General features: G+C 44.6%; 1 long non-coding RNA gene across 1 annotated transcript; it reads right to left on the reverse strand.

Annotated features, from left to right (window-relative positions):
• Window positions 1–4,076: 4,076 nt before the first annotated feature.
• Window positions 4,077–27,304, reverse strand: LOC130709351 (uncharacterized). The gene is made up of 4 exons (XR_009009854.1): window positions 27,178–27,304; window positions 18,623–18,760; window positions 5,752–6,018; window positions 4,077–4,379 (listed from the first exon to the last, which is right to left on the reverse strand). It is a non-coding gene; the product is annotated as an uncharacterized LOC130709351 (long non-coding RNA).
• Between the last annotated feature and the right edge of the window lie 360 nt (window positions 27,305–27,664).

Consider the following 27,664-nt stretch of genomic DNA (forward strand, 5'->3'; position numbering starts at 1 on the left):
AGAGGAAAGGTCTGCAACCAGCTCTGTCTCCTAGCTCTCTGGTATTTGCTGCCAACGGGCAGAGTCGATTTCGTGAAGCGTCAAGCACTGAAAAGAAGACTCCGGCTGCTGGAAGTTGACAGGAAGTAACATCCAGTGCAAGATCAAGGCTTGTCCTAGAAGCAATGCCCATAATGGAAGGAAAAGAAAAAAAAAAAAAAGAAGAAGAAAGCGGAAGAGAAATGTTAAGTCGCAAGTCCAACCTGGCCCCCAGCCTAGCCCAGCCCAAGGAAGGTAGGAGTCAAGGAGAAGAAACTCAAAGAGAAGAGCCTTGGACCACAACATTCTCCACAAGGTACACTCAACAAACTTCACCCTACTCTTGAACCAAGTTACAAAAAGAGCTTCTTAATCCCTACTTTTGCTCCTTAAAAGCTGCTATCAGTTCACTCAGTAGACACATATGATTTCAGAACAACTGTAATAGTTCAAACTAGATGGCTCTTTCCTTCCTAAGGATTATTAATTAAATAACATCTATATAGCTCTAAGTATATGATACATAAAATAGAATACTCTGTAGAATATAAGTAACTGTTAGTTAATTATATTAATGAGCGTCTGTAAGAAACGTTGCAATGATTTCCCTAATGGAAGAGCCTGGGAGAGGTAAATCTGTCTTCTAGGATTTCCTCCCCAGAGCTCAGAAACTTAGGTGTTGTTTTAGCTCTCCTACACTCTCTTCACCCAACCCCGCCTTCCTGTTGGGGATCGGACCTCCCTACTGGCTAGCTCATACCTTTCAACTGCCTGCTTTGTGACATCACTCTCCTACCAAACCTACTACCACTTGGTAGAGTCTTGGGGTTTCCGTGGAGCTGTTTGGACCAGTAACCAGTGACCTCTGGACTGGACACGTGCGCCGTTCAGCTGCAGCCACTCAGACATCCTCTAGTGTTGTCTCCTCAGCCCTTGTACCTGCAGTTGATGTTTCCTCTTCTCTGACCATGTCAGGTAAGAAAAGACACTTTGGAAAGTTTTGCGTTCGATTTCTTTGGCCCCTAAATTGAGTAGGAGATTCAAAATAGCATGGAATAATGAGGGAAAGTATTGAACTACAAGTCTGGAGACCTAATTTCAGTTTTGACTTTGACGTTTACTATCTGTGTGACTTTGGACAAATCGCTGACTGTCTCACAAAGCCTGCTGCTTTCCTTATCTGTTACGTTAGGGTACCACATTGGGTTGATCACTCTGATCCCCTTCTTTTCCAGTATTGAGCCTTAAAGGGTACCCATGGAGAAAAAATGAAATCAGAGACTTCTCAAGAGGGTTTCAACAGAAACATAGAAAAGCCAGGTGACATAGAAAACTAGCAATGTATACCAAGATGTTTCATCTCTAATGGTCTCCCTCCACTAGTATTGCGACCAGCTGAAAAGAGAGAATAGGGAGAGAGGATGGAGTACTGGGCTATATAGGGAGGCACAGAGTCAAACGTAAGGAAGTTGAGGATTGTTTTCATTAGCACAGGCCAACAGGAACCAAGAGATGGGAAAAAATATAAGAATGAAGAGGGAAAGCATAGAGGAGCTCTCAAGAAAAACGTACTTTGCAATGGAATGTTGATGGGAACCAAAGATTTTAAATTAAAGCAGAAACAGCACAGAGGGAAATCTGCTCAGAGCAGGGCAAAACAAAGTTGATGGTAGCAAATCCTTACATTAACGGACTAAGAAGGAAAGTCAGGCCAGAACAGGGGATCACCAGGAAAGGCAGCTTATCAGAAAAGTCATACTCCGTTTTCTTTCTTTTATTGCCTCTCTGAATACAGTTGGCACTTGACAGTTTTGAATATAAACATTTTAGAAATATGTTTTGGAAATGATGCTTCCTATAAACAAGAAACCAAAGTGGTTCTCTAGGGGGTTGCTTTTCAGTGTTTTATTCTTTCTAATTTTTAAACTAGGTAGACATTTTACCAGTTAAACATTTTACATGATATCTTCTAAATTGAATCAGAAGGACTAGTTCCTTTGTGTGATATGTAGGTTCTAAGGCAAGGCTGCTTTTCATTTTTACAGTTATTTCCTTCCTAACACAGAGAGCACATTGATCAACAGCCATCGTTCGCTTGTAAATCTTAGCTACCGAAGGAGAAAAAGAAAAAGTCAAGCCCCACATCTCTAATTCCCCATTTAGGGAATTCCCTGGCGGTCCAGTGCTTAGGACTCGGTGCTTTCACGGCCAGGGCCACGCGGCGCGGCAGAAGAAAAAAACAAACAAACATCCACATTTATCGAAAACAATATTGTGGAGTCCTTTGGATTTTCTGACATTTGAAAATCGTTTTTTATTGGATTCTAGGGATGATGGTTTTTTGAGGTTTTGGGATGTCATCTTCTTGGATGTTGAAGATGATTCTAATCTAAGTTCTAGGATAAATACAAAAACCTTCTTGATACTTTTTAAGCTTCCTTTCTGCTTACTATATGAGCTATATTCATTGAAATATATATTTCTCCTAGGCTTAATACCTGTTACTTGCTGGGTAAAAATATGAATGAGCACAATAATGAAACTCTTTTACCCTTATTATTTTGCTGTCTGCTTCGTACCGCTTTTCATTGAAATACTTGTCTATATATGTTGTGGCTACCTATACATTCCACACTTATTGCATTCTGTTGCTTGTTATGCATTTTTTACTGATAAACCTTCTCTGTCTGTATGCATTGGCTAGGAATTCATTCACCTCTATCACCTCTATCGTGTTTTTTGGTTAATAGCATTCACTAAAATAGAGCGGGCAACATTCACTTTCATAATATTGCATGGATGGTACAGAATGTCATTTGTTAGTAAATTCATTAGGCTTTGATACTTGCCACATACCCCAGTTTTCATTAATATCTATGGATTTCTTTTTCGTTATGTAATATGCTTGTCATGATTTTTCTTTGTCTTTCTAGAACTTATTGTATCTTCCTCCATATAAATCATACGCAATATATCAGCTTATTCATCTATTAATTATCAGTGCTATTATTATTGGTGGTGGTGTTATAACCACTTTATAGATGAGTAATCTGAAGTAATCAGATAACTTTTCTCTTTCCAAAAGCACTTAAGATATCCACTTCCGGGTAATCATTTTGAGGTAGGATGGGAAACCAGGCTTGAAGAGGGCAAAAATGACTCTTTCAATTCACCAGTTGGACTGAGCTATACGTCAACTCTAGGTAATAGCGTGGGAACTGTACAAGCAAAGGGAGACCCTGAAGACGACAATGGTAATAGCCGTACTGTTTTCTAATGGACAAAAAAAATGCCTATATTATAAGTTCTATTTCTCCTGCTTTCTGGCAGTATCATGCTCAGAGTAGAGTCCTGGCAAGGAAGTCAGGATACTGAGGTTCTGAAACCTGGTAATGATACTAACATAATGAGAGAACTTGAACAAGTCAACCCGACCTCTCTGAGCCTCAGTTTCCTTACTCACGAAATGAGACTGAGAAAATCGAAGTTCTCTAAGGGCCTCCTAGTTCTAAAATGCTTCCAGTCTAGGAAGTAGCATAGAGGTCAATACGAGTGCAGGCTGAAGGGAAAGACAGGGCAGGGAGAAGGTTGCTTCCAGCCTAGAGAACAATGTCTGCACCATACCACTTGGCTCTTCTGCCCATCCGCGCCCAAGATGGGAGCACAGGCAGTTAATACAGAAGACTGGAAAACTGCTCAGTCCTTACAGCCATCATTAACTGTCTGATTTTGGGTTTCTCAGGAAGTATTGATAGTAGAGGTGTCCTGATAGCAAGAACCTTAAGATAATGCTGTTCCTCAAACGGACTGAGAATTTCTCAACCTCCCTGAGTTTTTCATGAGCCTCTTGTTCTTCCAGAAAATTTCCAAAATCCATCTCTCCTTGGAACTCTGAATTCTCTGCAGCATTCTCTTCCTGTGGTGCGCAATGCAACTTCCCTAACACGAAGTGTCTGCAACTTCTCCAGAGTCTCTGCCCCTGCCGTCAGTTCGCCATCGGCTACCGGTACCTCTTTCCAGACACTCATGGGTAGTGCCTACCTTTACCAACATTCTAGCACGACTATGTTATCTGGAGTTACTGACCACAGCCAGATCTCCACTTCAGCTCCTTCCTATCCAGGTGTTCTTGAGTGGGACATCACAGGAAGCACTGAAAAGAATTCTTCTTCACTCGGAGACTTTACTCTGGCACTCACTGACCGGCACACAGCTGCTTCCTCCGTGTTTATGGCAGCCCAGTATGATAAAACTTCAGACGCCAATAACATGGTCCCTCTCTATCCATCGCTTTCTGCCAGCCTTGCTCAGGGAACACCGTCTCAGATTCCAAATCAGGGGCATAGCCGCCTGTCACTTCCCTACCAGGAAGGAAGCCAGGTAGATTACTATAACCAAGGCACACTGGGGTCTTTACTGTATGGAGAACTTGGCTCCTGTCTGAAATCCTATGGCTCTGTGTCACACACAGGAAGTAGGGCCTCTGTGCAACCAGAAATGGGAATGGGACTAAAGGAGATTCAGCCCACAAATATCCGACCACCAGCTTCCACCTCTGCAATCTGCCACCCTGTGTCTGCTCAACGCATCACAGAAACAAGTTTTCAAGGTGAGTATACAAACGGCAGAGAAAGTTGAAGAATGAGGTCGGCGTTCAAAAATGGGGTCAAATCGACAGCTGGGAAGTGGTGTAGAGACAGGTAGAATTTAGATCCTGAGCCTTTAATAACCACTACCTTCGCTCAGTGCCCTCTGTTTTGAGACTCTATAGAAGAACACCTAGGGCTTCCCTGGTGGCGCCGTGGTGAAGAATCCGCCTGCCAATGCAATGCGGGGGACACGGGTTCGAGCCCTGGTCTGGGAAGATCCCACATGCCGTGGAGCAACTAAGCCCATGTGCCACAACGACTGAGCCTGCATTCTAGAGCCCGTGAGCCTCAACTACCGAAACCCACGCGCCTACAGCCCATGCTCCGCTACAAGAGAAGCCACCGCGATGAGAAGCCCGCACACCGCAACCAAGAGTAGCCCCCGCTAGCCGTAACTAGAGAAAGCCCGTGCACAGCAATGAAGACCCAGTGCAGCCAAAAAAATAAATACGTAGAATAAATAAGTTCAAACAATAAATAAATAAATAAACATAATTTAAAAAAAAAAAAAAAAAAAGAACACCTAATGCAGGAGGGAAGGTGGGAGGGCCACTGTAAAGGTCATCTATGCTACATGTACAAGAACCCCGAGAGCACACCAATAGGTACCACATTTTTCACTGCTGTAGCCGATCATTCCCCCTGTACTATACCACACTGTAGCACTCCCTTCCCTCATCTACTGCTATAGTCTCTTTGGAAGGTGTTTCAGAACTCTTGTTATGAGAGTGCCAGTTGAACTGTCCTCACTTCCTTCATTTATACCAGGATTTAAGACCTTGTGGTCCGAGAGCCTGTCCAGAGAGCAAGCAGGCTAAGACTCTGTCTTTGTTGATACATTTCATCAGAAAGGGCTCTACCCCCTCTCCTAGTTCATGGTGTGAAGTGTTCTTAGCCTCTCAGGAAAGTGGGGAGAATTGAAAGGACTCTAGATGAGAATGCTAGGCTTTGTAAAAGATTTCAGTGTTTTAAAAATAAGACTCATTTTGTATTGGACTTATAACAGTCCTATGAAATACAAAGAAAGCCAAGAATCAGTGACATGAAATGATCACCAGTGAGAATTACAACAGTCACCGCTTACCTCGTAGCATAGGGCACTGTCTATGGTCCTTAAGAAGAGTTAGTAGAAATGCCTTGCCCAGCTTGCCCCTGAACCCCTTGAAAGGTACACGACTGCTGTGTTGGTCTTTAGGGGGAGCATCTCACTTCCCAGGGACTGACTTCTCCCTTGATTCCTCTGTAGTGATGGAGACTTCCCCGCTGATGAAAAATTCCCTGGGATTGCAACCTCCAAGCCAGACAGCTTTCCTACGGACTGACAGAGAACTCGTCAAGATGAAACACCAGTCTGCGGGAGAAAGGGAAGAAGAGAATGATGGACATCGTTTCTGGGAAACTATTTTTACATTATGTTTTGTTTGTTCCTGGTAAAGAAACTGTCATCTTCTTAACGTTAAAACAAAATCTAAACCACTAAATTCAATAATACAGGAATATAACTTTCGAAAAACATTTCTTTGGCTGCGCAGCATGTGGGATCTTAGCTCCCCAGCCAGGGATTGAACCCACGCCTGCTAGCATTGGAAGCGCAGAGTCTTCACCACTGGACCACCAGGGAAGTCCCAGGAATATCACTTTTAAAGGAGAAGGTATAAACCCCTTGGTTACATGAACTGGAGATTTTTAGTAAGAAGTCAATATATTTGTTGTTAGGCACATTTTATGTTAGGCTGTCTCCCTGCACAGGATGCAGGCGCCTTGAAAATGGAAATCATATCCCTCTAGAGTACGTCCCTCTTCTTTCAGCTTTGCAGTTTGCTGCTCCGCTTGTTCAACCCCACCTAGTAATAACCTATACTTCCCTTGTTCCTGTTTTCCCATCTGGAAAACAGACAAAAGGCAACCAGACAACGCAAAGGTCTCAACAACTAAGGGATATCCAAAACCAGAGATGGCCAGAACTTCTGGATCCCTCATGAAACCTAGCCCGGTGTTCGATACGTAGGTATCATTAATACGTGCGTGTTGACTGAAACGGTTGAAACTCAATTCTTCCACTTCCCAGTTTAGTTTTAGTCCTCACACAAAACCTGATCATCAAATTCCTTAATGCGAGGAATCACAGTGAAAAATCATATCTCAACTGACTTCTGTCAGATGAGTGAGAACTAAGGTTAATTCAGTGTATCTGAAGCATAGAAAGTGAGGGCACAAGTGGCACAAGATGGGGCTAGAGGAGCAGAGAGGATTCTAGACCACGCAGAGTCTTCAAGGCCAACACTGTGTTTTCTAGTCTCAAAACAATGTTTGTGAGCGATGTTTATGAGCAATGTTCCAGCTTGCTTTGAAGGTTTCTTGTGTGAAGAATGGATTGGAAGGAAACAAGATATATGGACACTAGTTAGGACCTAGTCGCAACAGACAGGCAAGTTCAGTATTAGGATGTTGAGGAAGAGCTGACAGATTCCAAAGAAATGCAGGAGATAAACTGAAGCGGGCTTAATGGGGTATGAGATGGAGGAAAGGAAGGTCGTAGGGAATTCAAGGGTTTACTGCGCACATGAGCAAAGCCTCAAAATGAATCATTTGGACGTACAGAGGTAGATCTCCCAAACGACACCGGTTAGGAAGCAACGGTACGCCCTTCAGAATTCCCAGAGACAACACAAATCAACTGTTTCGATGGAAAATTCGGCGGGACCCTTGATTTCCATGGCAATATAGAGAAAAGAGACACTGATCTGGCCTGCCGGTATTTAGGAAGTTGTTAGCCTGACATCACATACTAGTATCATGTAAGTAGGCCGTCTGAAGTAGGAAGCTTAGGGGAAAAACCTTGAAGAAAACTTACAAGCTTAAGCCACACCTCTATACTACACCACCTTTCACAATTTCTTCTCAGATAAGCATCATCCCCATCAGTGAAGAAACTCGTATCTCATAATAGGAAAAACAGGCCTAAAGATTCAATGTGTGTCTTTGGAGGTCCCATCTATGCGCTATCTTCCTGGGACCAGAAAAGTCCCCAGGAAGATCAATCTTTTTGCACCCCTGAAAGCTTACCACCAAGGAAAATGACTAGGTCCACAGATTTCCTCCCTCAAACCAGCTTACCTCACACAGAAATCAGTAGCAACTCAGCCCTTACTCACATGATCACAGTCACAAGAGTGGTTAGGGAGAAAAGCACTAACCGGGGGAACTAAAACAGAGGCAATCCAGGCCAAGTTGGGCTGGTGGCAGATATCTGCTCCTTACGCTCGGGTGCATAATGCGACTCACCACAATGCCTTTTTCACAGACCCTTTTGAAAGTTTCTCCACAAAATCCAACAGCTCAACTTAGTTCATGACGCTTCAAGGTCAACGATCGTCAAGAGAAAAACATGCAATATGTCTTACAATGTTGGATTCCTTACAAATAGGACAAGGAAATAACCATGTAGACAAAACCAGAGCATTTGAACACATCTGTGTTCTACAAACACACCAGTGAATGCTATCAATAAGGTACTATGACATAAAACAAAATGAAAACTAGATGTGAGACTGTTCTCTTCAGTGTACAGACTTCGTGGCAGTTGCTCCACTCTCTAGCTACTTATATCGTTAACTCTCTGTTCTGTGAATACAAAATGAGGCCCAAGTGTGTCAACTTGTTTCCCACAGAAACCAAAAAACCTCCATGCATCTCTTTTCTCCTGTGCCCTTTCACCTTACCTGCTCCCAATTCTCCACCAATGTCCTCCTCTTTCTCTAATTATTCTCCTCTTCATTTTGCTTGGCCTTGCACCCAAGCATGCAAGACAGAGAGTCCTAAAGGTCCAAGATTCGAGAGTGGCTGTTTGCAAGGGGGAGGAGATTACAGTAACTGCCACACTGTATATACTTCTGTGCAAAGAAAAAGGGACAGTGTTCAGAACGTCTCTCACATAGAAAAAGAGCTGGATGGCAGGATACCTGTGTGGCCCAAGGAACTAGAGCTAGCAAATTATGGGCCAAAGAATTGCAACCAAAGGCTGGAAGAGGAAAGGTCTGCAACCAGCTCTGTCTCCTAGCTCTCTGGTATTTGCTGCCAACGGGCAGAGTCGATTTCGTGAAGCATCAAGCACTGAAAAGAAGACTCCTGCTGCTGGAAGTTGACAGGAAGTAACATCCAATGCAAGATCAAGGCTTGTCCTAGAAGCAATGCCCATAATGGAAGAAAAAAAAAAAAAAAAAAAAGAAGAAGAAAGCGGAAGAGAAATGCTAAGTCGCAAGTCCAACCTGGCCCCCAGCCTAGCCCAGCCCAAGGAAGGCAGGAGTCAAGGAGAAGAAACTCGAAGAGAAGAGCCTTGGACCACAACATTCTCCACAAGGTACACTCAACAAACTTCACCCTACTCTTGAACCAAGCTACAAAAAGAGCTTCTTCATCCCTACTTTTGCTCCTTGAAAGCTGCTATCAGTTCACTCATTAGACACATATGATTTCAGAACAACTGTTAATAGTTCAAACCAGATGGCACTTTCCTTCCTAAGGATATTAATTAAGTTAAGATCTCTATAGCTCTAAGTATATGATACATAAAATAGAATACTCTGTAGAATATAAGCAACTGTTAGTTCATTATATTAATGAACGTCTGTAAGAAATGTTGCAATGATTTCCCTAATGGAAGAGCCTGGGGGAGGTAAGTCTGTCTTCTAGGATTTCCTCCCCAGAGCTCAGAAATGTAGGTGTTGTTTTAGCTCTCCTACACTCTCTTCACCCAACCCCGCCTTCCTCTTGGGGATCGGACCTCCCTATTGGCTAGCTCATACCTTCCAACTGCCTGCTTTGTGACATCACTCTCCTACCAAACCTACTACCACTTGGTAGAGTCTTGGGGTTTCCGTGGAGCTGTTTGGACCAGTAACCAGTGACCTCTGGACTGGACACGTGCGCCGTTCAGCTGCAGCCACTCAGACATCCTCTAGTGTTGTCTCCTCAGCCCTTGTACCTGCAGTTGATGGTTCCTCTTCTCTGACCATGTCAGGTAAGAAAAGACACTTTGGAAAGTTTTGCGTTCGATTTCTTCGGCCCCTAAATTGAGTAGGAGATTCAACATAGCAGGGAATGATGAGGGAAAGTATTGAACTACAAGTCTGGAGACCTAACTTCAGTTTTGACTTGGACGTTTACTATCTGTGTGACTTTGGACGAATCGCTGACTGTCTCACAAAGCCTGCTGCTTTCCTTATCTGTTACGTTAGGATACCACATTGGGTTGATCACTCTGATCCCCTTCCTTTCCAGTATTGAGCCTTAAAGGGTACCCATGGAGAAAATGAAATCAGAGACTTCTCAAGAGGGTTTCAACAGAAACATAGAAAAGCCAGGTGACATAGAAAACTAGCAATATATACCAAGATGTTTCATCTCTAATGGTCTCCCTCCACTAGTACTGCGACCAGCTGAAAAGAGAGAATAGGGAGAGAGGATGGAGAGTACTGGGCTATATAGGGAGGCACAGAGTCAAACGTAAGGAAGTTGAGGATTGTTTTCATTAGCACAGGCCAACAGGAACCAAGAGATGGGAAAAAAAATATAAGAATCAAGAGGGAAAGCATAGAGGGGCTCTCAAGAAAAACGTAGTTTGCAATGGAATGCTGATGGGAACCAAAGATTTTAAATTAAAGCAGAAACAGCACAGAGGGAAATCTGCTCAGAGCAGGGCAAAACAAAGTTGATGGTAGCAAATCCTTACATTAACAGACTAAGAAGGAAAGTCAGGCCAGAACAGGGGATCACCAGGAAAGGCAGCTTATCAGAAAAGTCATACTCCGTTTTCTTTCTTTTATTGCCTCTCTGAATACAGTTGGCACTTGACAGTTTTGAATATAAACATTTTAGAAATATGTTTTAGAAATGATGCTTCCTATAAACAAGAAACCAAAGTGGTTATCTAGGGGGCTGATTTTCAGTGTTTTATTCTTTCTAAGTTTTAAACTAGGTAGACATTTTCCCAATTAAACATTTTAAGTGGCATCTTCTAACTTGAATCAGAAGGACTATTTCCTTTGTGTGATATGTAGGTTCTAAGGCAAGGCTGCTTTTCATTTTCAGTTATTTCCTTCCTAACACAGAGAGCACATTGATCAACAGCCATCGTTCGCTTGTAGATCTTAGCTACCGAAGGAGAAAAAGAAAAAGTCAAGCCCCACATCTCTAATTCCCCATTTAGGGAATTCCCTGGCGGTCCAGTGCTTAGGACTCGGTGCTTTCACGGCCAGGGCCACGCGGCGCGGCAAAAGAAAAAAAAAAACAAACATCCACATTTATCGAAAACAATGTTGTGGAGTCCTTTGGATTTTCTTACATTTGAAAATCTTTTTTCGTTGGATTCTAGGGATGATGGTTTTTTGAGGTTTTGGGATGTCATCTTCCTGGATGTTGAAGATAATTCTAATCTAAGTTCTAGGATAAATACAAAAACCTTCTTGATACTTTTTAAGCTTCCTTTCTGCTTATTATATAAGTTATATCCATTGAAATATATATTTCTCCTAGGCTTAATACCTGTTACTTGCTGGGTAAAAATATGAATGAGCACAATCATGAAACTCTTTTACCCTTATTATTTTGCTGTCTGCTTCGTACCGCTTTTCATTGCAATACTTGTCTATATATGTTGTGGCTACCTATACATTCACATTTATGGCATTCTGTTGCTTGTTAGGCATTGTTTACTGATATACCGTCTCTGTCTGTATGCATTGGCTAGGAATTCATTCACCTCTATCACCTCTATCGTTTGTTTTGGTTAATAGCATTCACTAAAATAGAGCGGGCAACATTCACTTTCATAATATTGCATGGATGGTACAGAATGTCATTTGTTAGTAAATTCATTAGGCTTTGATACTTGCCACATACCCCAGTTTTCATTAATATCTATGGATTCCTTTTTCGTTATGTAATGTGCTTGTCATGATTTTTCTTTGTCTTTCTAGAACTTATTGTATCTTCCTCCATATAAATCAGATGCAATATATCAGCTTATTCATCTATTAATTATTACTGCTATTATTATTGGTGGTGGTGTTATAACCACTTTATAGATGAGTAATCCGAAGTCATCAGATAACTTTTCTCTTTCCAAAAGCACTTAAGATATCCACTTTCGGGTAATCATTTTGAGGTAGGATGAGAAACCAGGCTTGAAGAGGGCAAAAATGACTCTTTCACAATTCACCAGTTGGACTGAGCTATACGTCAACTCTAGGTAATAGCATGGGAACTGTACAAGCAAAGGGAGACACTGAAGACGACAATGGTAATAGCCGTACTGTTTTCTAATGGACCAAAAAAATGCCTATATTGTAAGTTCTATTTCTCCTGCTTTCTGGCAGTATCATGCTCAGAGTAGAGTCCTGGCAAGGAAGTCAGGATACGTAGGTTCTGGAACCTGGTAATGATACTAACATAATGAGAGAACTTGAACAAGTCAACCCGACCTCTCTGAGCCTCAGTTTCCTTACTCACGAAATGAGACTGAGAAAATCGAAGTTCTCTAAGGGCCTCCTAGTTCTAAAATGCTTCCAGTCTAGGAAGTAGCATAGAAGTCAATACGAGTGCAGGCTGAAGGGAAAGACAGGGCAGGGAGAAGGTTGCTTCCAGCCTAGAGAACAATGTCTGAACCATACCACTTGGCTCTTCTGCCCATCTGTGCCCAAGATGGGAGCACAGGCAGTTAATACAGAAGAGTGGAAAACTGCTCAGTCCTTACAGCCATCATTAACTGTCTGATTTTGGGTTTCTCAGCAAGTATTGATAGTAGAGGTGTCCTGATAGCAAGAACCTGAAGATAATGCTGTTCCTCAAACGGACTGAGAATTTCTCAACCTCCCTGAGTTTTTCATGACCCTCTTGTTCTTACAGAAAATTTCCAAAATCCATCTCTACTTGGAACTCTGAAATCTCTGCAGCATTCTCTTCCTGTGGTGAGCAATGCAACTTCCCTAACACGAAGTGTCTGCAACTTCTCCAGAGTCTCTGCCCCTGCCGTCAGTTCGCCATCAGCTACTGGTACCTCTTTCCAGACACTCACGGGTAGTGCCTACCTTTACCAACATTCTAGCACGACTACGGTATCTGGAGTTACTGACCACAGCCAGATCTCCACTTCAGCTCCTTCCTATCCAGGTGTTCTTCAGTGGGACATCACACGAAGCACTGAAAAGAATTCTTCTTCACCCGGAGACTTTACTCTGGCACTCACTGACCGGCACACAGTTGCTTCCTCCATGTTTATGGCAGCCCACTATGATAAAACTTCAGACGCCAATAACATGGTCCCTCTATATCCATCGCTTTCTGCCAGCCTTGCTCAGGGAACACCATCTCAGATTCCAAATCAGGGGCATAGCCGCCTGTCAACTCCCTACCAGGAAGGAAGCCAGGTAGATTACTATAACCAAGGCACACTGGGGTCTTTACTGTATGGAGAACTTGGCTCCTGCCCGCAATCCTATGGCTCTGCGTCACACACAGGAAGTAGGGCCTCTGTGCAACCAGAAATGGGAATGGGACTGAAGGAGATCGAGCCCACAAATATCCGACCACCAGCTTCCACCTCTGCAATCTGCCACCCTGTGTCTGCTCAACGCATCACAGAAACAAGTTTTCAAGGTGAGTATACAAACGGCAGAGAAAGTTGAAGAATGAGGTCGGCGTTCAAAAGTGGGGTCAAATCGACAGCTGGGAAGTGGTGTAGAGACAGGTAGAATTTAGATCCCGAGCCTTTAATAACCACTACCTTCGCTCAGTGCCCTCTGTTTTGAGACTCTATAGAAGAACACCTAGGGCTTCCCTGGTGGCGCCTGCCAATGCAGGGGACACGGGTTCGAGCCCTGGTCTGGGAAGATCCCACATGCCGTGGAGCAACTAAGCCCATGTGCCACAACGACTGAGCCTGCATTCTAGAGCCCGTGAGCCGCAACTACCGAAGCCCACGCGCCTGCAGCCCATGCTCCGCAGCAACAGACGCCACCGCGATGAGAAGCCCGCACACCGCAACCAAGAGCAGCCCCCGCTAGCCGCCAACTAGAGAAAGCCCGTGCACAGCGATGAAGACCCAGTGCGGCCAAAAAAATAAATACGTAGAACAAATAAGTTCAAACAATAAATAAATAAACATAAATTAAAAAAAAAAAAAACCTAATGCAGGTGGGAAGGTGGGAGGGACACTGTAAAGGTCATCTATGCTACATGTACAAGAACCCCGAGAGCACACCAATAGGTACCACATTTTTCACTGCTGTAGCCGATCATTCCCCCTGTACTACCACACTGTAGCACTCCCTTCCCTCATCTACTGCTATAGTCTCTTTGGAAGGTGTTTCAGAACTCTCGTTGTGAGAGTGCCAGTTGAACTGTCCTCACTTCCTTCATTTATACCAGGATTTAAGACCTTGTGGTCTGAGATCCTGTCCAGAGAGCAAGCAGGCTGAGACTCTGTCTTTGTTGATACATTTCATCAGAAAGGGCTCTACCCCCTCTCCTAGTTCATGGTGTGAAGTGTTCGTAGCCTCTCGGGAAAGTGGGGAGAATTGAAAGGACTCTAGATGAGAATGCTAGGCTTTGTAAAACATTTCAGTGTGTTTTAAAAATAAGACTCATTTTGTATTGGACTTACAACAGTCCTATGAAATACAAAGAAAGCCAAGAATCAGTGACAGGAAATGATCACCAGTAAGAATTACAACAGTCACCGCTTACCTCGTAGCATAGGGCACTGTCCATGGTCCTTAAGAAGAGTTAGTAGAAATGCCTTGCCCATCTTGCCCCTGAACCCCTTGAAAGGTACATGACTGCTGTGTTGGTGTTTAGGGGGAGCATCTCACTTCCCAGGGACTGACTTCTCCCTTGATCCCTTTGTAGTGACGGAGACTTCCCCGCTGATGAACAATTCCCTGGGATTGCGACCTCCAAGCCAGACGTTTTGTGTGACACAAACTCAACAACTCCCCAAGTCCTGCAGTACCAGAAACAGTCACATACTTGAGAGTAACCCACCGTCTGAACTTGGGGACATTTCAGTGACAGCTCCAGTCCAGAGTGCCAGTCGTCTCCTGGCCCTGCCTCCAGCTCCAAGCCAGGGACAAACAGAGAGTAAGAACGTGGATGATATCAAAACCAAGCTTTCAAAGCCTCTGGATGCCTACCAGATCCCAACAGAGAACCAAGATCCTCCACTACGCCCTTTAGGAATCCCTGATATTCACCAGCCGCTGGCCTGCACCGATCCCCTCAGCCAAGAGGAGCAGCCTGGTTCTGAAAATGCTGATCTGAGAGGGAACAGCCGCAGTCGTCAGGACCTAGGGACACTTGAAAATGGGACTGAACCTAGCAGTGGTTTTGCAGACATGACTACACTGGCGGAGGATAGTCACCTTCCCCAGCTCTTTAATTCTTTGAAAGATCTTGGTCAATCCCAAGGTCCCAACGTGATCAAAGCTAAAGACACCAGAGCCATTAAGGTGAATCAGGTGCAGGAAAAGCCAAGTGTCGTAAAGGTTCCCTCTCATCAACCCAGGAAGAACAAACAGAAAGCCTCTGAGCCTATCAGTGGTGCTCCCAAGGCCAAAAGCCAGCCAAAGAATCCAGAGTGCCTGTTAGGGGGAGAAGTGGTTCTATGCAATGCTGCAGTCAGTGACAGGGCTCCTGTGAACACGGCCAAGCACTCGCAAGGCAAACCTCAGAAAGCTGCATCCAGAAAGGTCAGCAAAACTAAGAGCCACGGGCAGGAAAAGACCAAAAGGACCAGAGGAAGAAACAAGGCTGAAGAGAACAAGCAGTCAGGGAACAAAGTCAAGGCAGAAGAGAAGCCAGCAATCCCCAACACGAAGCGAAAGGAACACCAAACTGAGCTTCTCCAAGAGAGCTTGCAAAAGCCTCGACCCTCCCTTGGCGTGCGCATGCTGGAGTCTGTGAAGGTCCTTCATGCGCTGGGGAGGAAGAATGAGACGAAAACTGGGCTCTCTTCCTGTCGGCTCTGGGGAAATGCAAGCAACCCCAAAGACCCCCAGCCACCCCCAGCTATCCAGCCATGGCGGCATACCCCACGTGAGGGGAAGAGTCCTGAGAAAACGCAGGTCCAAGCCCAGAAACCAGACAGCAGTGCTGAAACAGAGTGTCCCTCTCCATCCCAGTACGAGCGGCCTCCTCCTGGGAAGGTCAAGTTGATACCTCTGCCTTTTTCTGCCTGGGACAAGCCTCAAGCTCGACCCGCTCCTCGGAGGCCACAGTCTCTGGCCTCACGTCGGCCTGCTGGGGCTTACCGTGCCCAGCCTGGTTCTACTGACTCAGCTCAACCTGCTGCAGTCAATTCATCCCAGCCAGCTCCTGCCTCTTTGCCAGGTCCCGCCAAACCAGCTCAGCCAACTGTGACCAACCCAACCCAACCGGCTTGGACCAACCATACCCAGCCCCGTGTCCCTCAGTCCGCTGCTCCTAGGCCTGCACCCTACCAAACTTCATCTGGCGCTTCTCTCCAGCGCGAGCCTGTTCCCCCTGCTGGGACTAAGCGCCAGTCCCCACCCAAGCTCCAAACCCAATTTCTACTCCAAGACTTCAGCAAGCAACGAGTTCCATGGAGGGAACCCAATGTGCCTGAGCCAGTCATGTCAAAGCCCATCGAACAAGAGCAGAGGCCAGAGCGAGAGGCCATGAAGAGGCGGGCTCAACAACAACGGGAGAATGCTGCCAGATACACCTCTTCGGGGAAGCTGCCATTTCTCACCGAGAGGGAAAAACAAATGGAAATTGCTGACTACTACGGATACGTCAAGTGAGAGCTGCTGGGATTCTTGGTGCCACCTTGGCTACCAGCTGTTCTTCCATACATAGGTAAGATAGGTATAGAACTGAATAAGTAAATGGAATACAATGACTAGATGAGTAATAAACCTTAAGAATTTTGAGATGCTGCTAACTGAGGCGTGAGAAAGGAAGGACTGAAAGTTGGATGGGAGAATGAAGGAAAGGGGTAAACACTGAGGAAAGAGGAAGGAACTTGGCCCAGGCCTAGGAAGGCCAACAGAGAGGTATGGATTTAGGAAAGGAAGCAGGAGTGAGGATGAAATGGCAGAAGTAAAAAGCAGGGTCAGAGGTCTGGGTTGAAAGAACACAATTTTGAGTAGAGTTGAAGGGGACAGAAGATGAGTCTAGCTTTACTAGGAGAAATAGAAAAAGTCTCTTGGGGACGTTGGCCTTCAGTCTCACAACCACCAGATAGGTATTTCAGAAAACAAGAGGTTCAGGACACATCTCTGAAAGGTCTGAGTTGCCTTATTCAGGTGTGATTATAGTGGGGGAATAGGGAAATCTACCAGAGAAGTGGCAAGGGCTCACAGTTATCCTAGGGGCAGCTGACGACAGGGGCAGAGCCAAGCGAACTGCTGGATCAGGAGGCCCACGAACAAATCAGGGGCATAGCCGCCTGTCACTTCCCTACCGGGAAGGAAGCCAGGTAGATTACTATAACCAAGGCACACTGGGGTCTTTACTGTATGGAGAACTTGGCTCCTGCCCGCAATCCTATGGCTCTGCGTCACACACAGGAAGTAGGGCCTCTGTGCAACCAGAAATGGGAATGGGACTGAAGGAGATCGAGCCCACAAATATCCGACCACCAGCTTCCACCTCTGCAGTCTGCCACCCTGTGTCTGCTCAACGCATCACAGAAACAAGTTTTCAAGGTGAGTATACAAACGGCAGAGAAAGTTGAAGAATGAGGTCGGCGTTCAAAAGTGGGGTCAAATCGACAGCTGGGAAGTGGTGTAGAGACAGGTAGAATTTAGATCCTGAGCCTTTAATAACCACTACCTTCTCTCAGTGCTCTCTGTTTTTAGACTCTATAGAAGAACACCTAGGGCTTCCCTGGTGGCGCCTGCCAATGCAGGGGACACGGGTTCGAGCCCTGGTCTGGGAAGATCCCACATGCCGTGCAGCAACTAAGCGCATGTGCCACAACGACTGAGCCTGCATTCTAGAGCCCGTGAGCCTCAACTACCGAAGCCCACGCGCCTACAGCCCATGCTCCGCTACAAGAGAAGCCACCGCGATGAGAAGCCCGCACACCACAACCAAGAGTAGCCCCCGCTAGCCGTAACTAGAGAAAGCCCGTGCACAGCAATGAAGACCCAGTGCGGCCAAAAAAATAAATACGTAGAATAAATAAGTTCAAACAATAAATAAATAAATAAACATAAATTAAAAAAAAAAAAAAAAGAACACCTAATGCAGGAGGGAAGGTGGGAGGGCCACTGTAAAGGTCATCTATGCTACATGTACAAGAACCCCGAGAGCACACCAATAGGTACCACATTTTTCACTGCTGTAGCCGATCACTCCCCCTGTACTATACCACACTGTGGCACTCCCTTCCCTCATCTACTGCTACAGTCTCTTTGGAAGGTGTTTCAGAACTCTTGTTATGAGAGTGCCAGTTGAACTGTCCTCACTTCCTTCATTTATACCAGGATTTAAGACCTTGTGGTCCGAGAGCCTGTCCAGAGAGCAAGCAGGCTAAGACTCTGTCTTTGTTGATATATTTCATCAGAAAGGGCTCTACCCCCTCTCCTAGTTCATGGTGTGAAGTGTTCGTAGCCTCTCGGGAAAGTGGGGAGAATTGAAAGGACTCTAGATGAGAATGCTAGGCTTTGTAAAACATTTCAGTGTGTTTTAAAAATAAGACTCATTTTGTATTGGACTTACAACAGTCCTATGAAATACAAAGAAAGCCAAGAATCAGTGACAGGAAATGATCACCAGTAAGAATTACAACAGTCACCGCTTACCTCGTAGCATAGGGCACTGTCCATGATCCTTAAGAAGAGTTAGCAGAAATGCCTTGCCCATCTTGCCCCTGAACCCCTTGAAAGGTACACGACTGCTGTGTTGGTGTTTAGGGGGAGCATCTCACTTACCAGGGACTGACTTCTCCCTTGATTCCTCTGTAGTGATGGAGACTTCCCCGCTGATGAAAAATTCCCTGGGATTGCAACCTCCAAGCCAGACAGCTTTCCTACGGACTGACAGAGAACTCGTCAAGATGAAACACCAGTCTGCGGGAGAAAGGGAAGAAGAGAATGATGGACATCGTTTCTGGGAAACTATTTTTACATTATGTTTTGTTTGTTCCTGGTAAATAAACTGTCATCTTCTTAACGTTAAAACAAAATCTAAACCACTAAATTCAATAATACAGGAATATAACTTTCGAAAAACATTTCTTTGGCTGCGCAGCATGTGGGATCTTAGCTCCCCAGCCAGGGATTGAACCCACGCCTGCTAGCATTGGAAGCGCAGAGTCTTCACCACTGGACCACCAGGGAAGTCCCAGGAATATCACTTTTAAAGGAGAAGGTATAAACCCCTTGGTTACATGAACTGGAGATTTTTAGGAAGAAGTCAATATATTTGTTGTTAGGCACATTTTATGTTAGGCTGTCTCCCTGCACAGGATGCAGGCGCCTTGAAAATGGAAATCATATCCCTCTAGAGTACGTCCCTCTTCTTTCAGCTTTGCAGTTTGCTGCTCCGCTTGTTCAACCCCACCTAGTAATAACCTATACTTCCCTTGTTCCTGTTTTCCCATCTGGAAAACAGACAAAAGGCAACCAGACAACGCAAAGGTCTCAACAACTAAGGGATATCCAAAACCAGAGATGGCCAGAACTTCTGGATCCCTCATGAAACCTAGCCCGGTGTTCGATACGTAGGTATCATTAATACGTGCGTGTTGACTGAAACGGTTGAAACTCAATTCTTCCACTTCCCAGTTTAGTTTTAGTCCTCACACAAAACCTGATCATCAAATTCCTTAATGCGAGGAATCACAGTGAAAAATCATATCTCAACTGACTTCTGTCAGATGAGTGAGAACTAAGGTTAATTCAGTGTATCTGAAGCATAGAAAGTGAGGGCACAAGTGGCACAAGATGGGGCTAGAGGAGCAGAGAGGATTCTAGACCACGCAGAGTCTTCAAGGCCAACACTGTGTTTTCTAGTCTCAAAACAATGTTTGTGAGCGATGTTTATGAGCAATGTTCCAGCTTGCTTTGAAGGTTTCTTGTGTGAAGAATGGATTGGAAGGAAACAAGATATATGGACACTAGTTAGGACCTAGTCGCAACAGACAGGCAAGTTCAGTATTAGGATGTTGAGGAAGAGCTGACAGATTCCAAAGAAATGCAGGAGATAAACTGAAGCGGGCTTAATGGGGTATGAGATGGAGGAAAGGAAGGTCGTAGGGAATTCAAGGGTTTACTGCGCACATGAGCAAAGCCTCAAAATGAATCATTTGAACGTACAGAGGTAGATCTCCCAAACGACACCGGTTAGGAAGCAACGGTACGCCCTTCAGAATTCCCAGAGACAACACAAATCAACTGTTTCGATGGAAAATTCGGCGGGACCCTTGATTTCCATGGCAATATAGAGAAAAGAGACACTGATCTGGCCTGCCGGTATTTAGGAAGTTGTTAGCCTGACATCACATACTAGTATCATGTAAGTAGGCCGTCTGAAGTAGGAAGCTTAGGGGAAAAACCTTGAAGAAAACTTACAAGCTTAAGCCACACCTCTATACTACACCACCTTTCACAATTTCTTCTCAGATAAGCATCATCCCCATCAGTGAAGAAACTCGTATCTCATAATAGGAAAAACAGGCCTAAAGATTCAATGTGTGTCTTTGGAGGTCCCATCTATGCGCTATCTTCCTGGGACCAGAAAAGTCCCCAGGAAGATCAATCTTTTTGCACCCCTGAAAGCTTACCACCAAGGAAAATGACTAGGTCCACAGATTTCCTCCCTCAAACCAGCTTACCTCACACAGAAATCAGTAGCAACTCAGCCCTTACTCACATGATCACAGTCACAAGAGTGGTTAGGGAGAAAAGCACTAACCGGGGGAACTAAAACAGAGGCAATCCAGGCCAAGTTGGGCTGGTGGCAGATATCTGCTCCTTACGCTCGGGTGCATAATGCGACTCACCACAATGCCTTTTTCACAGATCCTTTTGAAAGTTTCTCCACAAAATCCAACAGCTCAACTTAGTTCATGACGCTTCAAGGTCAACGATCGTCAAGAGAAAAACATGCAATATGTCTTACAATGTTGGATTCCTTACAAATAGGACAAGGAAATAACCATGTAGACAAAACCAGAGCATTTGAACACATCTGTGTTCTACAAACACACCAGTGAATGCTATCAATAAGGTACTATGACATAAAACAAAATGAAAACTAGATGTGAGACTGTTCTCTTCAGTGTACAGACTTCGTGGCAGTTGCTCCACTCTCTAGCTACTTATATCGTTAACTCTCTGTTCTGTGAATACAAAATGAGGCCCAAGTGTGTCAACTTGTTTCCCACAGAAACCAAAAAACCTCCATGCATCTCTTTTCTCCTGTGCCCTTTCACCTTACCTGCTCCCAATTCTCCACCAATGTCCTCCTCTTTCTCTAATTATTCTCCTCTTCATTTTGCTTGGCCTTGCACCCAAGCATGCAAGACAGAGAGTCCTAGAGGTCCAAGATTCGAGAGTGGCTGTTTGCAAGGGGGAGGAGATTACAGTAACTGCCACACTGTATATACTTCTGTGCAAAGAAAAAGGGACAGTGTTCAGAACGTCTCTCACATAGAAAAAGAGCTGGATGGCAGGATACCTGTGTGGCCCAAGGAACTAGAGCTAGCAAATTATGGGCCAAAGAATTGCAACCAAAGGCTGGAAGAGGAAAGGTCTGCAACCAGCTCTGTCTCCTAGCTCTCTGGTATTTGCTGCCAACGGGCAGAGTCGATTTCGTGAAGCATCAAGCACTGAAAAGAAGACTCCTGCTGCTGGAAGTTGACAGGAAGTAACATCCAATGCAAGATCAAGGCTTGTCCTAGAAGCAATGCCCATAATGGAAGAAAAAAAAAAAAAAAAAAAAGAAGAAGAAAGCGGAAGAGAAATGCTAAGTCGCAAGTCCAACCTGGCCCCCAGCCTAGCCCAGCCCAAGGAAGGCAGGAGTCAAGGAGAAGAAACTCGAAGAGAAGAGCCTTGGACCACAACATTCTCCACAAGGTACACTCAACAAACTTCACCCTACTCTTGAACCAAGCTACAAAAAGAGCTTCTTCATCCCTACTTTTGCTCCTTGAAAGCTGCTATCAGTTCACTCATTAGACACATATGATTTCAGAACAACTGTTAATAGTTCAAACCAGATGGCACTTTCCTTCCTAAGGATATTAATTAAGTTAAGATCTCTATAGCTCTAAGTATATGATACATAAAATAGAATACTCTGTAGAATATAAGCAACTGTTAGTTCATTATATTAATGAACGTCTGTAAGAAATGTTGCAATGATTTCCCTAATGGAAGAGCCTGGGGGAGGTAAGTCTGTCTTCTAGGATTTCCTCCCCAGAGCTCAGAAATGTAGGTGTTGTTTTAGCTCTCCTACACTCTCTTCACCCAACCCCGCCTTCCTCTTGGGGATCGGACCTCCCTATTGGCTAGCTCATACCTTCCAACTGCCTGCTTTGTGACATCACTCTCCTACCAAACCTACTACCACTTGGTAGAGTCTTGGGGTTTCCGTGGAGCTGTTTGGACCAGTAACCAGTGACCTCTGGACTGGACACGTGCGCCGTTCAGCTGCAGCCACTCAGACATCCTCTAGTGTTGTCTCCTCAGCCCTTGTACCTGCAGTTGATGGTTCCTCTTCTCTGACCATGTCAGGTAAGAAAAGACACTTTGGAAAGTTTTGCGTTCGATTTCTTCGGCCCCTAAATTGAGTAGGAGATTCAACATAGCAGGGAATGATGAGGGAAAGTATTGAACTACAAGTCTGGAGACCTAACTTCAGTTTTGACTTGGACGTTTACTATCTGTGTGACTTTGGACGAATCGCTGACTGTCTCACAAAGCCTGCTGCTTTCCTTATCTGTTACGTTAGGATACCACATTGGGTTGATCACTCTGATCCCCTTCCTTTCCAGTATTGAGCCTTAAAGGGTACCCATGGAGAAAATGAAATCAGAGACTTCTCAAGAGGGTTTCAACAGAAACATAGAAAAGCCAGGTGACATAGAAAACTAGCAATATATACCAAGATGTTTCATCTCTAATGGTCTCCCTCCACTAGTACTGCGACCAGCTGAAAAGAGAGAATAGGGAGAGAGGATGGAGAGTACTGGGCTATATAGGGAGGCACAGAGTCAAACGTAAGGAAGTTGAGGATTGTTTTCATTAGCACAGGCCAACAGGAACCAAGAGATGGGAAAAAAAATATAAGAATCAAGAGGGAAAGCATAGAGGGGCTCTCAAGAAAAACGTAGTTTGCAATGGAATGCTGATGGGAACCAAAGATTTTAAATTAAAGCAGAAACAGCACAGAGGGAAATCTGCTCAGAGCAGGGCAAAACAAAGTTGATGGTAGCAAATCCTTACATTAACAGACTAAGAAGGAAAGTCAGGCCAGAACAGGGGATCACCAGGAAAGGCAGCTTATCAGAAAAGTCATACTCCGTTTTCTTTCTTTTATTGCCTCTCTGAATACAGTTGGCACTTGACAGTTTTGAATATAAACATTTTAGAAATATGTTTTAGAAATGATGCTTCCTATAAACAAGAAACCAAAGTGGTTATCTAGGGGGCTGATTTTCAGTGTTTTATTCTTTCTAAGTTTTAAACTAGGTAGACATTTTACCAATTAAACATTTTAAGTGGCATCTTCTAACTTGAATCAGAAGGACTATTTCCTTTGTGTGATATGTAGGTTCTAAGGCAAGGCTGCTTTTCATTTTCACAGTTATTTCCTTCCTAACACAGAGAGCACATTGATCAACAGCCATCGTTCGCTTGTAGATCTTAGCTACCGAAGGAGAAAAAGAAAAAGTCAAGCCCCACATCTCTAATTCCCCATTTAGGGAATTCCCTGGCGGTCCAGTGCTTAGGACTCGGTGCTTTCACGGCCAGGGCCACGCGGCGCGGCAAAAGAAAAAAAAAAACAAACATCCACATTTATCGAAAACAATGTTGTGGAGTCCTTTGGATTTTCTTACATTTGAAAATCTTTTTTCGTTGGATTCTAGGGATGATGGTTTTTTGAGGTTTTGGGATGTCATCTTCCTGGATGTTGAAGATAATTCTAATCTAAGTTCTAGGATAAATACAAAAACCTTCTTGATACTTTTTAAGCTTCCTTTCTGCTTATTATATAAGTTATATCCATTGAAATATATATTTCTCCTAGGCTTAATACCTGTTACTTGCTGGGTAAAAATATGAATGAGCACAATCATGAAACTCTTTTACCCTTATTATTTTGCTGTCTGCTTCGTACCGCTTTTCATTGCAATACTTGTCTATATATGTTGTGGCTACGTATACATTCACATTTATGGCATTCTGTTGCTTGTTAGGCATTGTTTACTGATATACCGTCTCTGTCTGTATGCATTGGCTAGGAATTCATTCACCTCTATCACCTCTATCGTGTGTTTTGGTTAATAGCATTCACTAAAATAGAGCGGGCAACATTCACTTTCATAATATTGCATGGATGGTACAGAATGTCATTTGTTAGTAAATTCATTAGGCTTTGATACTTGCCACATACCCCAGTTTTCATTAGTATCTATGGATTCCTTTTTCGTTATGTAATGTGCTTGTCATGATTTTTCTTTGTCTTTCTAGAACTTATTGTATCTTCCTCCATATAAATCAGATGCAATATATCAGCTTATTCATCTATTAATTATTACTGCTATTATTATTGGTGGTGGTGTTATAACCACTTTATAGATGAGTAATCCGAAGTCATCAGATAACTTTTCTCTTTCCAAAAGCACTTAAGATATCCACTTTCGGGTAATCATTTTGAGGTAGGATGAGAAACCAGGCTTGAAGAGGGCAAAAATGACTCTTTCACAATTCACCAGTTGGACTGAGCTATACGTCAACTCTAGGTAATAGCATGGGAACTGTACAAGCAAAGGGAGACACTGAAGACGACAATGGTAATAGCCGTACTGTTTTCTAATGGACCAAAAAAATGCCTATATTGTAAGGTCTATTTCTCCTGCTTTCTGGCAGTATCATGCTCAGAGTAGAGTCCTGGCAAGGAAGTCAGGATACGTAGGTTCTGGAACCTGGTAATGATACTAACATAATGAGAGAACTTGAACAAGTCAACCCGACCTCTCTGAGCCTCAGTTTCCTTACTCACGAAATGAGACTGAGAAAATCGAAGTTCTCTAAGGGCCTCCTAGTTCTAAAATGCTTCCAGTCTAGGAAGTAGCATAGAAGTCAATACGAGTGCAGGCTGAAGGGAAAGACAGGGCAGGGAGAAGGTTGCTTCCAGCCTAGAGAACAATGTCTGAACCATACCACTTGGCTCTTCTGCCCATCTGTGCCCAAGATGGGAGCACAGGCAGTTAATACAGAAGAGTGGAAAACTGCTCAGTCCTTACAGCCATCATTAACTGTCTGATTTTGGGTTTCTCAGCAAGTATTGACAGTAGAGGTGTCCTGATAGCAAGAACCTGAAGATAATGCTGTTCCTCAAACGGACTGAGAATTTCTCAACCTCCCTGAGTTTTTCATGACCCTCTTGTTCTTACAGAAAATTTCCAAAATCCATCTCTACTTGGAACTCTGAAATCTCTGCAGCATTCTCTTCCTGTGGTGAGCAATGCAACTTCCCTAACACGAAGTGTCTGCAACTTCTCCAGAGTCTCTGCCCCTGCCGTCAGTTCGCCATCAGCTACTGGTACCTCTTTCCAGACACTCACGGGTAGTGCCTACCTTTACCAACATTCTAGCACGACTACGGTATCTGGAGTTACTGACCACAGCCAGATCTCCACTTCAGCTCCTTCCTATCCAGGTGTTCTTCAGTGGGACATCACACGAAGCACTGAAAAGAATTCTTCTTCACCCGGAGACTTTACTCTGGCACTCACTGACCGGCACACAGTTGCTTCCTCCATGTTTATGGCAGCCCACTATGATAAAACTTCAGACGCCAATAACATGGTCCCTCTATATCCATCGCTTTCTGCCAGCCTTGCTCAGGGAACACCATCTCAGATTCCAAATCAGGGGCATAGCCGCCTGTCAACTCCCTACCAGGAAGGAAGCCAGGTAGATTACTATAACCAAGGCACACTGGGGTCTTTACTGTATGGAGAACTTGGCTCCTGCCCGCAATCCTATGGCTCTGCGTCACACACAGGAAGTAGGGCCTCTGTGCAACCAGAAATGGGAATGGGACTGAAGGAGATCGAGCCCACAAATATCCGACCACCAGCTTCCACCTCTGCAATCTGCCACCCTGTGTCTGCTCAACGCATCACAGAAACAAGTTTTCAAGGTGAGTATACAAACGGCAGAGAAAGTTGAAGAATGAGGTCGGCGTTCAAAAGTGGGGTCAAATCGACAGCTGGGAAGTGGTGTAGAGACAGGTAGAATTTAGATCCCGAGCCTTTAATAACCACTACCTTCGCTCAGTGCCCTCTGTTTTGAGACTCTATAGAAGAACACCTAGGGCTTCCCTGGTGGCGCCGTGGTGAAGAATCCGCCTGTCAATGCAATGCGGGGGACACGGGTTCGAGCCCTGGTCTGGGAAGATCCCACATGCCGTGGAGCAACTAAGCCCATGTGCCACAACGACTGAGCCTGCATTCTAGAGCCCGTGAGCCTCAACTACCGAAGCCCACGCGCCTACAGCCCATGCTCCGCTACAAGAGAAGCCACCGCGATGAGAAGCCCGCACACCGCAACCAAGAGCAGCCCCCGCTAGCCGCCAACTAGAGAAAGCCCGTGCACAGCGATGAAGACCCAGTGCGGCCAAAAAAATAAATACGTAGAACAAATAAGTTCAAACAATAAATAAATAAACATAAATTAAAAAAAAAAAAAACCTAATGCAGGTGGGAAGGTGGGAGGGACACTGTAAAGGTCATCTATGCTACATGTACAAGAACCCCGAGAGCACACCAATAGGTACCACATTTTTCACTGCTGTAGCCGATCATTCCCCCTGTACTACCACACTGTAGCACTCCCTTCCCTCATCTACTGCTATAGGCTCTTTGGAAGGTGTTTCAGAACTCTCGTTGTGAGAGTGCCAGTTGAACTGTCCTCACTTCCTTCATTTATACCAGGATTTAAGACCTTGTGGTCTGAGATCCTGTCCAGAGAGCAAGCAGGCTGAGACTCTGTCTTTGTTGATACATTTCATCAGAAAGGGCTCTACCCCCTCTCCTAGTTCATGGTGTGAAGTGTTCGTAGCCTCTCGGGAAAGTGGGGAGAATTGAAAGGACTCTAGATGAGAATGCTAGGCTTTGTAAAACATTTCAGTGTGTTTTAAAAATAAGACTCATTTTGTATTGGACTTACAACAGTCCTATGAAATACAAAGAAAGCCAAGAATCAGTGACAGGAAATGATCACCAGTAAGAATTACAACAGTCACCGCTTACCTCGTAGCATAGGGCACTGTCCAGGGTCCTTAAGAAGAGTTAGTAGAAATGCCTTGCCCATCTTGCCCCTGAACCCCTTGAAAGGTACATGACTGCTGTGTTGGTGTTTAGGGGGAGCATCTCACTTCCCAGGGACTGACTTCTCCCTTGATCCCTTTGTAGTGACGGAGACTTCCCCGCTGATGAACAATTCCCTGGGATTGCGACCTCCAAGCCAGACGTTTTGTGTGACACAAACTCAACAACTCCCCAAGTCCTGCAGTACCAGAAACAGTCACATACTTGAGAGTAACCCACCGTCTGAACTTGGGGACATTTCAGTGACAGCTCCAGTCCAGAGTGCCAGTCGTCTCCTGGCCCTGCCTCCAGCTCCAAGCCAGGGACAAACAGAGAGTAAGAACGTGGATGATATCAAAACCAAGCTTTCAAAGCCTCTGGATGCCTACCAGATCCCAACAGAGAACCAAGATCCTCCACTACGCCCTTT

This window comes from Balaenoptera acutorostrata, chromosome 12, assembly GCF_949987535.1.
Source record: "Balaenoptera acutorostrata chromosome 12, mBalAcu1.1, whole genome shotgun sequence".
NCBI lineage: Eukaryota > Metazoa > Chordata > Mammalia > Artiodactyla > Balaenopteridae > Balaenoptera > Balaenoptera acutorostrata.